General features: G+C 37.4%; 1 protein-coding gene across 1 annotated transcript in view; it reads right to left on the bottom strand.

Moving 5' to 3' along the window:
• The window catches only part of LOC144957384 (uncharacterized), a 70,483-nt gene extending 64,937 nt beyond the window's left edge, over positions 1-5,546 (bottom strand). The window contains exon 1 of the mRNA XM_078888633.1: positions 5,423-5,546. The gene's annotated coding sequence lies outside the window, so the exon portion shown is untranslated. The remainder of the gene's footprint in view (positions 1-5,422) is intronic.
• Positions 5,547-13,021: the final 7,475 nt, after the last annotated feature.

Genomic DNA, 13,021 nt, shown 5'->3' with positions numbered 1-13,021 from the left:
TTATCTATAGTTACCATATATAATGGATTGAAAGATTTCTGGCCAAAAAGATAAAAATGGCAATTTGGCAATGTACGATGAAGATGCATGGCATTGTAATATTATTATATGACTTGGATAAGTGACATCGATGACTGGTAAAGGAACTGTGAATTGTCAATGCTATAGGTACTGTGAAAAAAAAAACAACAACAAATAAACAAAAAAAATAACCCCCAAAACCCCTCAAAAACAATAAAAACAAAACAAACAACCCCCCCCCCCTTAAAAAAAAGAAACAACAAAAACAAAAACAAAACAAAACATCGTACGTTTAAAATTTTGGTCAGAAAACTCGTCCTTCAAGCATCGACCCTAATCTTGTCCAACCCCCCCCCCCCCCCTCCCAACCTAAACCCGGAAGTTGACGAGTGCAAATTCCATATGTGTGAAATCCCGATGCCGATACACCAGTCATAATGATTGGGATCGATACCAAGATATTTCTGTTTCGTTACGCTTTGGTTAGACTTGCTCTTGCTTTTTTTTATTTGTTGTGTTTTGTTTGTTTTTGTTGTTTTTTTTTGGGTTTTTTTGGGGTTTTTTTTGTATTTTCCTTTGACGGTTTGATTCTTTTTTTTTTTTTTTTTTTTTGGTGCTTCTCCTTCATTTTTGATGTTTTCGTTTTTTTTTTCATTTGTGTGTGCGTGTGTGTGTGTGTGTGTGGGGGGGGGGGGTATTTTACTTCTTGTGTGTGTGTGTGTGTGTGTGTGTGTGTGTTTTGTTCGTGATCTTTTTTATTAAGATCTACATTAACAGCTGATTCCCCGATACCCCCCAGTGACATGCTTCCCCCATTGATGTAGGAGAAGCGATTGGTACGCCTCACATAATGTTATCAATGACAACAGATAATATAAGCTATATGTGACCCTCCGTCCCAAAACGGTATTATGTCGGGGTGATTCAGACCCCAGAAAGTGAATTTAGAGATAGAATGATGAGAAATTTGACTTAAGAAGTTTTTGTAAAGCAAGAAATAGTATTTACACTCCATCATAACGTACAGAAATTAAACCCAAGTTTGATATTTGTGGCAATGAATTCAATTTCCCTAACCGAGTGGATCCCGACATAATACCGCTTTGAGACGGTGGGTCACATATCATGATCTAGATAATCTAAATTCCGTCACAGTCGGATGGTTTGTTAATATATAATATTTATAAATACGTGCAGATAGACAGGTAAGAGAATAATAGATAAATAAAAAATAAATATAATAAAATCAATTTCAGGCAGACGGCAGAGACATTTTTTGTCACTTCCATGATCCAGATCCGATCCATTTATTTGCGGGCAATCCGTGACAATGGCTTCTCTGAAGTCTGTCTGGATTTTACGGGTTGTATTCATGTTTCTATTTTTGTTGTTGTTGGCTGAAGAATGGTATTCAGCCCGAAACGTTCCTTGTTTTGTATTTTGTTCTTTTTTTTTTAAAGCTGTTATAGATAGTATGCAGATGACGTCACTCAGGCCTTTGTTATTGTTTTTGCCATCCGCGTTTGTGAGTTGTTCTCACTAAACTGTATTAACCAGACTATAAAAGTTCATGGTTACACAGAGTTTGTGTGTTGGTCCGTTATACTTCCGGATGGCAATGTTGTGAACTCCTTGGACAAGCGCATTCTATCTATAGATAGATCAAAGTTGACGTCACTCCGGCCTTTGTTGTTGTTTTTTTGTTGTTTTTTGTTGTTTTTTTTTTTCCCATCCGCGTTTATGAGTAATTCTCACTAAACTAGTTAAACGTTTAAGGATACACATAATTTTGTGTGTTGGTCCGTTATACTTCCGGATGGCAATGTTGTGAGCTTTTTAGCCAAGCGCATACTATCTATATTTAATTTTGTTCATTACTTTGTACCATCCACAGATCTAATCAGTGTAGTATCACATCTATAGATGCTGTCCGCTTGTCTAAGAAACTCACAACAATGACATCCGGAAATACAACGGACCAACACACAAAACTATGTGTAATCTTGAAGGTTTATAGTATGGTTAATACAGTTTAGTGAGAATTACTCATAAACTTGGGTGGCAAAAACTAATAACAAAGACCTGAGTGACGTCAACAATAATAACTCGTGAAGTCCCAGGTTTGAGAGTAATTTGTGAACATGAGGGTCATTTAAACAGATCGATAGTTGAAGGACGAGTTTTCTGGCCAAATTTTTAAAAATACAAGTTTTCCCAGAGAACGACAGTCAACTGGTTCATGCAGGGGTTTGTTGTGTGGGTGTCAAGTGTGTGTGTGTGTGTGTGTGTGTGTGTATATGTGTGGGTGTGTGTATATGTGTGGGTGTGTGTATATGTGTGGGTGTGTGTATGTGTGTCTGTCCGTCTACTAAATTATGCCAGCATCAACCTAGTTTTACGTTCAAGGACGGCCTTTTAAAGAATGTTGCAAGAAAGCTTTGAAATTAACGCACTTTTTTTCTTCTTCTTCCTTTTGTTTTTATTTTATTTTTTGTATTTTTTTTAAATTTACAGTTTATCTTTTCTTATTTTTTCTTTACACTTTATTGTATAATCATTTGTAATTCAAAGCATTGCATACCAAGTTGTCTAGTTTTTTGTTTGTTTGTTTTTTTTTAAAGTTTTTTTTTAAAAGTTATTATTACTTGGGGGTGTTTTTTGTGTATAGTTTACTCTTTTTTGGGAGGGTTTCTTTCTTTTTATTTTTTTTTTTTTTGGTTGAGGGGAAAGGAGTTAATATTTTTTTTTCATGTCCGCGCCCACTATTGTATACAATTGTAATCATATTTCAAATGAATTATATTGTAGTATCGGAAAGAAATTCCATTATCACCCTGAAAGAGTTAATCTTGTGAGACTTTTTGTATGGATTAGAGTATACATCATTATTGTAACCTATATATAGAAATGTATATAACATCATTAACTCACTCATCCCCAACACCGACTATATCCGTAGTTTACCCGAGTTACTTTTACCCTATGCCTATTTATTACATTTTTTCTGAGACAAATTATAGGCGTAGTATCAAAGCTAATGTTTTTAATTTTTACATGTTACTGGTAGTTGAATAAAACTATCTATGTACATGTTCATTTTTGATATATTGAAAAGTAGCAAAAATCTCTAGGATTGAGTGAATTAATATAAAAATGAGCGAAAGAAATATTCCTTCAGAACTGTGTATAATATAATAAAATAAAATTCCCTTTATTCATCCCATAGGGGAAATATGTCTCTAGGGTCTATTCCAAGGGAGGACTGGAATAGCCCAGGCGTCAGCCACAGTGCAGCGCCGCAGATTGAGCTAAAGCAAGGTGACTTGCTCAAGGCCACACAGCGTAGCGGGTATTCGAACTCAGTAGCTTTCGGGTACAAAGCAAAGACCGTACCACTGAGTCACGCAGTCTCATTGGACTAGAGCATATCCCAGTTCTCGTACCCTCAACCGGACAGTAGTAATTATATTATACTAACGAAAGAGTGAAAATGGAGAGGCTTCGTATGGGAACAAAACAGACAATGGACGTTTCGGGTACAAACCCTTTGTCATCACAACAATACACAAATAAACGTGGAAAACAAATAAAATGTAATGAAAAATAACTTGTAGCCCTTACCGTTTTCTAGTTATATATACTACCCTTAAGACGGGTCGCTGGTCAATAGCATAATACTTTCCGCCAGATCTAACTGACCCAGCTACCCAATCAATCAGCACTGGGTGGTCAGGAATGCGGGGTCAGAAATTAAAAAAAAAAAATCTCGACTGCACCTAGGATCGAAAACAGTCCCTTTGTGTGTGCGGGTGAGAGCGCTACCAACTGAGCCATACTTGGCACCCCCCCCCCCCCTGTTGTATTCTTTACAAATTTTAATTATAAAAATTTTAAAAATAAAATTCCCTTCATTCATCCCATAGGGGAAATTTGTCTCTAGGGTCTATTCCAAGGAAGACTTGAATAACCCAGGCGTCAGCCGCAGTGCAGCGCCGCAAATTGAGCTAGGGCGAGGTGACTTGCTCAAGGACATACAACGCAGCGGCGGGTGATCGAACTCGGTATCTTTCGGGTACGAAGCAAAGACGGAACCACTAAGCCACGCTGTCCCGTATCGTTACATTAGCAACGCGTTTCAAAACACCACAAATCCCTTGTCAAAGCACGAAAGAAAAACAAAACAAAACAAAACATACCGCAAAGTCTCTTTTGTGTGAAATTCCTGTGCGTATTTTTTATTTTTACAGCGGGATAAAGGATTCTTCGTGTCTTCCTTTTTCAATTTCTATTAAAAGTTTTAAATTAAAATACTTCAAATGTGAAGCAAGGTTGCACAAGGTTATTTATCAAGCGGCTTTGTGGTCTAGTGGTATGACACTCGCTTTCGGATCGGAAGGTCCTGGGTTCGAGCCTCGCGCTCGGCACATAGTTGAGTCCTTGGAAAAGGCTCTTTATTCACATTCTCTCACCGTACTCAGGTGTAAAATGAGTACCTGGCCGTTAACAGCGTTGTCTTTGTCCAAAATATTCGAATATCGCCTCACAGGCGTTATGTCCCGTCCTACATGTTAAATGTTGCTGTTGACCAGGGACCCCTTGTAAAGCGCTTTGAGCACATTTAGTGGATATTGCGCTATATAAAAGCTCCATTTTTTTAGTGTATTAACCAGACTATAAAAGTTTAAGGTTACACGTAGTTTTGTGTGTTGGTCCGTTATACTTCTGGATGGCAATGTTGTGAGCTCCTTAGCCAAGTGCATACTTTCTTTAACCTTTCGATTGCAACGGATATTCTCGATTTCCCCAATGGTATTCATTCAGAAAAGTGAGTGGATTAGGCACTTAATGTTGAAAATAACAAGACATGAAGTGAGTAGAAAATTGCCAGAAGACAATAGAGAATAAAAATTGGATTCTAGGATGTCTTCGATTATAGAGCTACCCTCTCACAGCCAGGCGGAGTTGCCGTACCAGTAAGGTCGTGAGTTCCGACCCCCATCGCCAAGACCAAAAAAAAAAAAAATTATTCTCTATTGTCTTCTTGTCTTTTAGCACTTTTCCAATTCACTTCATTTCTTGGCACGGTATTCCATCGTTTAGGGCCATCATATATTTACAACACTGAGTTAATCCCGCCATAAAACCGAGACGGTGGGTGGGTCACAATTTGAATACCAGATCCTGTATAGATAGAATGCGCTTGGCTAAGAAGTTCATAACATTGCCATCCGGAAATATAACGGACCAATACACAAAACTGTGTGTATCCATGAACGTTTATAGTCAGGTTAATACAGTTCAGTGAGCTTTACTCATAAACGCGGATGGCAAAAAACAATAACAAAGACATGAGTGACGTCATCTTCGAACTATCTATTGGTTCATTCAAACATCAACATACCCATATACGGTTAGCATCCACTTCCGGTGTTTTTTGGTCACCACAAAACATCATCGTTGAACATCATGGATAGTGACAACACAGTGACAACAACAGCAGGTGTGCACGATGTACAATAAATCGGAACCATTTTATACCCCTCCTCTCATCACACATCATTTGTGGTTTATAATAGTTTGGAGTAAACTACAGTCAAACTCCCTTAAGCTGTCATGAAAATGTCTGGGCTGCCAATCCTATCCAATCCTATCCAGTCCAACCAATCCAACAGACCCAATCCAATCCGATCCTATCCAATCCTATCCAATCCAGCCCAATTCTATCCTATCCAATCCGATCCTATCCAATCCTATCCAATCCAGCCCAATTCTATCCTATCCAATCCTATCCTATCCAATCCAGCCCAATCCTATCCTATTCTAATCTTATCCAATCCAATCTTATCTATCCTATTCAATCCAATACTATCCAATCCAGCCCAATCCTATCCAATCCAATCCAATCCAATCCTATCCAATCCAATCCAATCTAATCCAATCCAATCCAATCCAATCCAATCCAATCCAATCCAATCCAATCCAATCCAACCCAATCCAATCCAATCCAATCCAATCCAATCCAATCCAACCCAACCCAATCCAATCCAATCCAATCCAATCCAATCCAATCCAACCCAACCCAATCCAATCCAATCCAATCCAATCCAATCCAATCCAATCCAACCCAATCCAATCCAATCCAATCCAATCCAATCCAATCCAATCCAATCCAATCCAATCCAACCCAACCCAATCCAATCCAGTCCAATCCAATCCAATCCAATCCAATCCAATCCAATCCAATCCAATCTATCCAATCCAATCCAATCCAATCAAATCCAATCTATCCAATCCAGTCCAGTCCTATACAATCCAATCCAATCCTATCCAGTGTTGAAGCTAAGCTAACACTGCATGCAATGTGTAAACTCGTCCTTTATAAATATCGATCGATTAATACGACGCTTCAAATTGAGATACGATGGAGCAGACACTTGTTTGTTGGTTTTTGTTTTTTTTAAAGGGTTTTACCGCGCTTGCAACACATTTAGGTCATATCAGCTCCAGTAAAAAGGAAGAAAATTGGATAGTAGAGACATTCTTGATGTACAACTAAACGGGCTTGAAGAAAAAGTAAGACAAAGGGGAATGGTTCAAATAGGGAATAGATTTAGATTCCAAGAGCACACTATTTGTGTACTTAGTTTGAGATCACCTAAAAGTCTCATCCAGACACCAGCACAGGTCCCAACTAAGAGGAATACAATTAAATGTTTACAAATCATGTTTAAAAAAAATAACAGTAGGTACATAACAGAGAGATGATTTACAAGGAAAAAAATATCATCCCCCAAAACTATGACGATGCATTTGACTGTTTCCATCCTAGCCAAGGACCCCGGCCAGGGTCAGGACAAAACCAAGTAATCGCATTCCAAGACAAAACAGAAAGCAATTGGAAAACAGACACAGGGGGATAGAAGACACAGCAAGTACCTCCCTGCCCACTATGGGAGGTCAGGATCCCCACCCAGGGAGCAGGCACCAGTGTAAGATAAAGATTTGAACAAGTGTGTATGAAAGGTGTCAGACAAAGCAAGAAAGAAAAATACAAGGAAAAAAAAAAACATCCCAAAAATCAGTCTACCTCGACTGCGGATCGAACCTCAGACTTTCTGATTACCGGTCAGACATGCTACTATTAATGGTCGCACGTCTGACCGGAAATCAGAAGGTTCGAACCCAGTCGAGGTAGGTAGACTGAATTTTTGGGGGATGTTTTTATTTTTTTCAAGCTTTGTCTGGCACCTTTCATACGCAATTGTTCAGATCTTTATAATATGACCCTGACCTTGTCAAAAACTCCCAAACCTGGGATCCTGACAAAGTCCCAGGGTTGAGAGTTTTTACCAAGATAAGTGTCATTTCAATTGGTCCATATTTGTGACCCATCGTCTCAAAGCGGTATTATGTCGGAATGAACTAGATGAGGAAAATTAAAGGTATAACCTTAAAGATAAAACGTGATGTTTCCATCTGTTCGTTATGGTAGAGTATAAAAATAAATACTATTTATTGCATTGCCAAACGTTCTGAAGTCCTATTTACCACCATTTTATCTCTAAATTCACTTCTTGGGGTACAACACATCCCGACATAATACCGTTTTGACACGGCGGGTCACATTTGAAGGACGGATTTTCTGACCAAAATTTTACACTCTTTTTTTTCACAGTATGACAGTGTTTGATGTTGGGAAGCAACCAACGTGTACTAATTTACAGATCTGATAACCCAATTCCTTATGGGCTCATTGTTGTTGTAATGAACATTTTTGAAAATGATGCAAAATTTCGTCCATTACAACAATGTTAAACTAGGCCCATAAGTGGGTCGGATGTCAGACCTGTAAATATGTACACGTTGGTAGCAACCGACAAAATGTACTTTGCTTCTATAAATACCTAATATTTTTCCTTTCTTGGCTTTTTTTTCTCTCCAAATCATCCATTCTTACTTACTTACTTATCCGAACCAGCGACCACATGAGACTAGCCCTTCGGTATTGTGCCATGACGTAGAAGTTAGACGTCTTTTGTAGTTGTTCCAGGTGACTATAAAGTGTGTTACTGATGCTTGGATTTGGTGGGAGGAATGTGCATCTCAGGTCTTCAAGAGGTTGACATTCAAGCAAGTGGTGTGTTACTATTTCATTGGGGTGTTGACATAGGGAGCAGGAAGGGGATGTGTCTTTTGTAATTTTGCTTAAATGGTTGTTGAGCGGTATGTGTTGTGTTTCTTAGTTGAAAGATGATGCTTTGCTGGTGTCTTCTGAGCTTATTTAGGCAATCAGTCTTTACAGGAGTGGTCATATGGGAAAACATACATCTACCTGTGGTGCTCATTGCCCAACTGTTCATCCATTCTTCTCTCTTATTTGTTTTGATGATTTGTTTCGCTGTGTCTAAGGATACTGAAATCATCCATTCAGATTCTGCTACCTTTTCTTTTTCTTTTTTTAAAAAATACGATGTAACCGACGTGCACTTATTTGCAGGTCTGATAACCCAATTCTTTATGGGCTCATTTTGTAATGGAAATCTAAAAAAATGACGCAAAATATTGTACATTACAACAATGTTAAACAAGGCCCATAATTGAGTTCGGATGTCAGACCTGCATATATGTACACGTCTTATATTACTCATTAACTATTTTTATGTTTTTTAAATAATAATAATAATAATAATAATAATAATAATAATAATAATAATAATAATAATAATAATAATAATAATAATAATAATAATAATAATAATAATAATAATAATAATAATAATAATAATAATAAATCTTTATTGTCCCCAAAAAAGTGGCACTTTGTCATTTGGTTACACATTAATTTATAATAATACAATATTGACATAGACACACTCACACAGATGCACACTAGTAACATCGTAGAAAAAAATAACAATTGTCTGTTGTCACGGAGATAATCTTTGATGTCACGGGGTAGACATGAATAACACTTTGACACGGAATTTGACATCTTGTTCTTATTAAAAATGGCGGGTTCTTTGGAAGTGCAGCGTGGATGAAACGCGTAAAATTGAAAGAAAAGTGTGGACACATAGACACGCTCTCTCTCTCTCTCTCTCTCTCTCTCTCTCTCTCTCTCTCTCTCTCTCCCTCTCTCTCTCTCTCTCTCTCTCTCTCTCTCCCTCTCTCTCTCCCTCTCTCTCTCTCCCTCTCTCTCTCTCTCTCTCTCTCTCTCTCTCTCTCTCTCTCTCTCTCTCTCTTTCTCTCTCTCTCTATCTCTCTCTTTCTCTCTCTCTCTATCTCTCCCTGTCTCTCTCTATCTCTCTCTATCTCTCTCTCCCTGTCTCTCTCTATCTCTCTATCTCTCTTTCTCTCTCTCTCTCTCTCTCTCTCTCTCTCTCTCTCTCTCTCTCTCTCTCTAAAGACATAGTAATATATATATATATATATAATATATATATATATATATATATATATATATATATATATATGTGTGTGTGTGTGTGTGTGTGTATATATTACTATGTCTTTATATACATCCATCTTTCAATTTATGAGACTTTATCTATCCGTCTATCCGTCTGTCTGTTCGTCTGTCTCTCTTGCACGCGTGTACGCAGACATACTCTCATTCATTAAAGTTCAATTACTCTTTGTGATATTACACAAAATGAAAATTGACCTTTCTGAGAAGGTCAAAGGGTAAACACATCCATGAAGGTCACACCTGGAACTGTGTTACGTAGACACGGGTGTAAATTGGCGACAAAATCATAAGTTCAAAGTAACCAGATATGAAATGATTAATACTTGTAAAACTTGAGCTTTTATATAGCGCAATATCCACTAAACGTGCTCAAAGCACTTTACAAGGGGTCCCTGGCCAACAGCAACACATAACATGTAGGACGAGACATGACGCCTGTCAGGCGATAATACAAAATTTTGGGACAGAGACAACGCTGTTAACGGCCAGGTACTCATTTTACACCTGAGTACCTACGGTGAGAGAATGTGAGTAAAGAGCCTTCTCCAAGGACTCAACTATGCGCCGAGCGAGGCTCGAACCCAGGACCTTCCGATCCGAAAGTGAGTGTCATACCACGAGACCGCATAGCCGCACAAAACCTCTCTAATCGGGAAACTTTGGGTCAAAACCAAACGTTCCATTTATCCAATTTGACAAAGATTTCCGCACCATAGCAATGCTAGCAAATTAACAATACTCTTCAACAGTCGTAACGTCACATCCTTCCTAATGACGCATGGTAACTTAGTAATACTGGCTCTAAACTATCCGAACAATGACGGACGCCCGTATGAAATATTTCTCCGGCGAGCATAAAGGGTATCCAGAGGGAAAAAAACAACACATAAATATGATCATGTTTTGACTTTTACACATTCTGATCACAAGGCATATGAAAAGTTCTAGCCAGCATGAAAAATAAAGAGTTATGATTTTCTTTGTTTAGAACCAAGATGGCCGCCGTTGCCGGGCGGCGTGACATCAGACTATTGAATCCAATTACGAATGATAAGAAAATGAAATTGTAATGAGTTGTAACTTAGATAATATTGTATGGCATATTTTATGACCTGAATAATCCCTTATCTCGATTTGCCGGGTTGACCAAATATCCGTTTCCCCAATTCATTGTTGTAGAATTTGCTGCAAGTAGAAAACATATATCCCAATGTGATGAAAGAAACTGTTAGAAACAGGTGTTTGAAATTATGATTTTAATATTTCACCCCCCCCCCCCCCCCAGCTAGAAAATGAAAAAAAAAACAACAAAAAACAACAAACAAACAAATAAATAAACAAACAAAAAATAGAAAAAAAAAACCCAGAAAAATACAACAGATGCACACTTGACGGCCGAAAATCGACGTCGCAAATGTGCAGATCTGATAATCGAGCGTAATGGACACGATCTATATTCCCTTTCCATGTGCTCGAGGTCATTGGTCACATTGAAAATGTGCTCAAAGTGACCTACATAGTGAAAGGTGTTCACAGATTTTGAACTATCTAACATCACGATTGGTCATTTTCTTCAGCTTGACACATGTGTATGTTCACAACTTTCATAAACAAAGCAGCGTGTTTACATTTGTTCAGAAACATCCAATCGTTGGACATCAACAAATCACGTGATTGATGACTCGGTTGGACGAAAACATGAATATCGATCGCTCCCATTATGAGCTTGATGTAACATTTGTTGTGATGGACGATATCTACTTAGTATATTAACTTTCAATTTAACCATCTGGTGGGGAGGATGTGGAGTGAAAGAGAAATCAAAATTAAAGAGAATAAATAAAGAATCGAGGAGGACTTCCGTAGTTTCACAGTACTTTTTATTCTATTACTTAATCTTTTAGCCATTATGGACTTTCAATTAGTTGTAATGTCCAATAAATATTACGATTTAAGATACGTTTCATTGTTATAAGTGGTGTTTTGTTTTGTTTGTTTGTTTTTAAGGGTTTTACGGCGCTTGCAACACATTTCGGTTATATCAGCGCCAGTAAAAAGGAAGAAAATGGGATGGTAAAAAGTTCTAGAATAATAATAATAATAATAATAATAATAATAATAATAATAATAATAATAATAATAATAATAATAATAATAGTAATAATAATAATAATAGTAATACACATTTATATAGCGCTCATTCTCGTGTAAAACACAAGCTCTGGGCACTTTACAATATAAATATCAATTTTAAGTGAAAAAAACAAAACAAAAACAAACAAACAAAAAAACCACACAAAAAAAAACACAAAAAAAACCCAAAACAAACAAAGAAACAAATAATAATGTAAAATGTAAACATTACAATTAAAGCACCCAAGAAATAGTAAGACATAGAGGAACTGGGAACAAATAGGGATCAGATGTAGATTCCAAGAGCATACCACCAATGTACTTAGTTTGAGATCACCTATAAGTCTCATCCGGACACAAGCACAAAATCCAACAAAGAGGAATACACTCATATGCTTACATTATACATTCAAAATAACAAATATAATAATACATAACAGAGAGATGATTTATAAGGGAAAAAAATATCATCTCCCAAAACAATAACTATGCATTTGATGAAGAAACTCTGATACATTTAATCACACTTAAGAATAAAAAAAGGAATAGAAAACGTATTAATACTATTATTATTATTATCATCATCATCATCATCATCATCATCATCATCATCATCATCATCATCATCATCATCATCATCATCATCATAAGACAAGCGTCCTATCCGAATGATAATAAGCAGTTGCTATTGTCCCTCTCGATAGCTCAGTTGGTAGAGCACTCGCTTCACACGCAAAGGGATCCCGGGTGCAGTCGCGATTTTCTGGACCCCCTGTCCACCCAGCAGTGATTGGGTAGCTGGATCTGTTAGATCTGTCAGAAAGTACTTTGCGATAGAGACCGGGATTAGCTCCTGCTCCATTGGCCCATTGGCTCTGAAGGACTAATTTAGCTTTTATATAGCGCAATATCCACTACACGTGCTCAAAGCGCTTTACAAGGGGTCCCTGGCCAACAGCAACATGTAGGACGGGATATGACGCCTTTTAGGCGATATTCCACATTTTTTTTCGGACAGAGACAACGCTGTTAACGGCCAGGTACTCATTTTACACGTGAGTATGGTGAGAAAATGTGAGTAAAGAGCCTTCTCCGAGGACTTAATTATGCGTCGAAGGAGGTTCGAACCCAGGATCTTCCGATCCGAAAGCGAATGTCATGCCATTAGACCACAAAGCAGCACTTATTTTTTTTTTTTATCTATCTATTTATTAATTAAATTATTTATTTAAATATTTATCGAATTAATTAATTCATCAATTTATTTATTTGTTCATTTTTTTTTCAATGTATAAGAAATTGTACATGACATATTCTCCGCCATAACGAATGAAGATTAATCCCAAGCGCCATATTCGTGACTATGAATAATCGAAGTGGTTATTCGTACTACCACTA

Source organism: Berghia stephanieae, chromosome 11, assembly GCF_034508935.2.
Source record: "Berghia stephanieae isolate SIO BIC M18660-M18661 chromosome 11, UCSD_Bste_1.3, whole genome shotgun sequence".
Classification (NCBI taxonomy): domain Eukaryota; kingdom Metazoa; phylum Mollusca; class Gastropoda; order Nudibranchia; family Aeolidiidae; genus Berghia; species Berghia stephanieae.
This window is presented reverse-complemented; position numbering and strand designations above follow the sequence as displayed.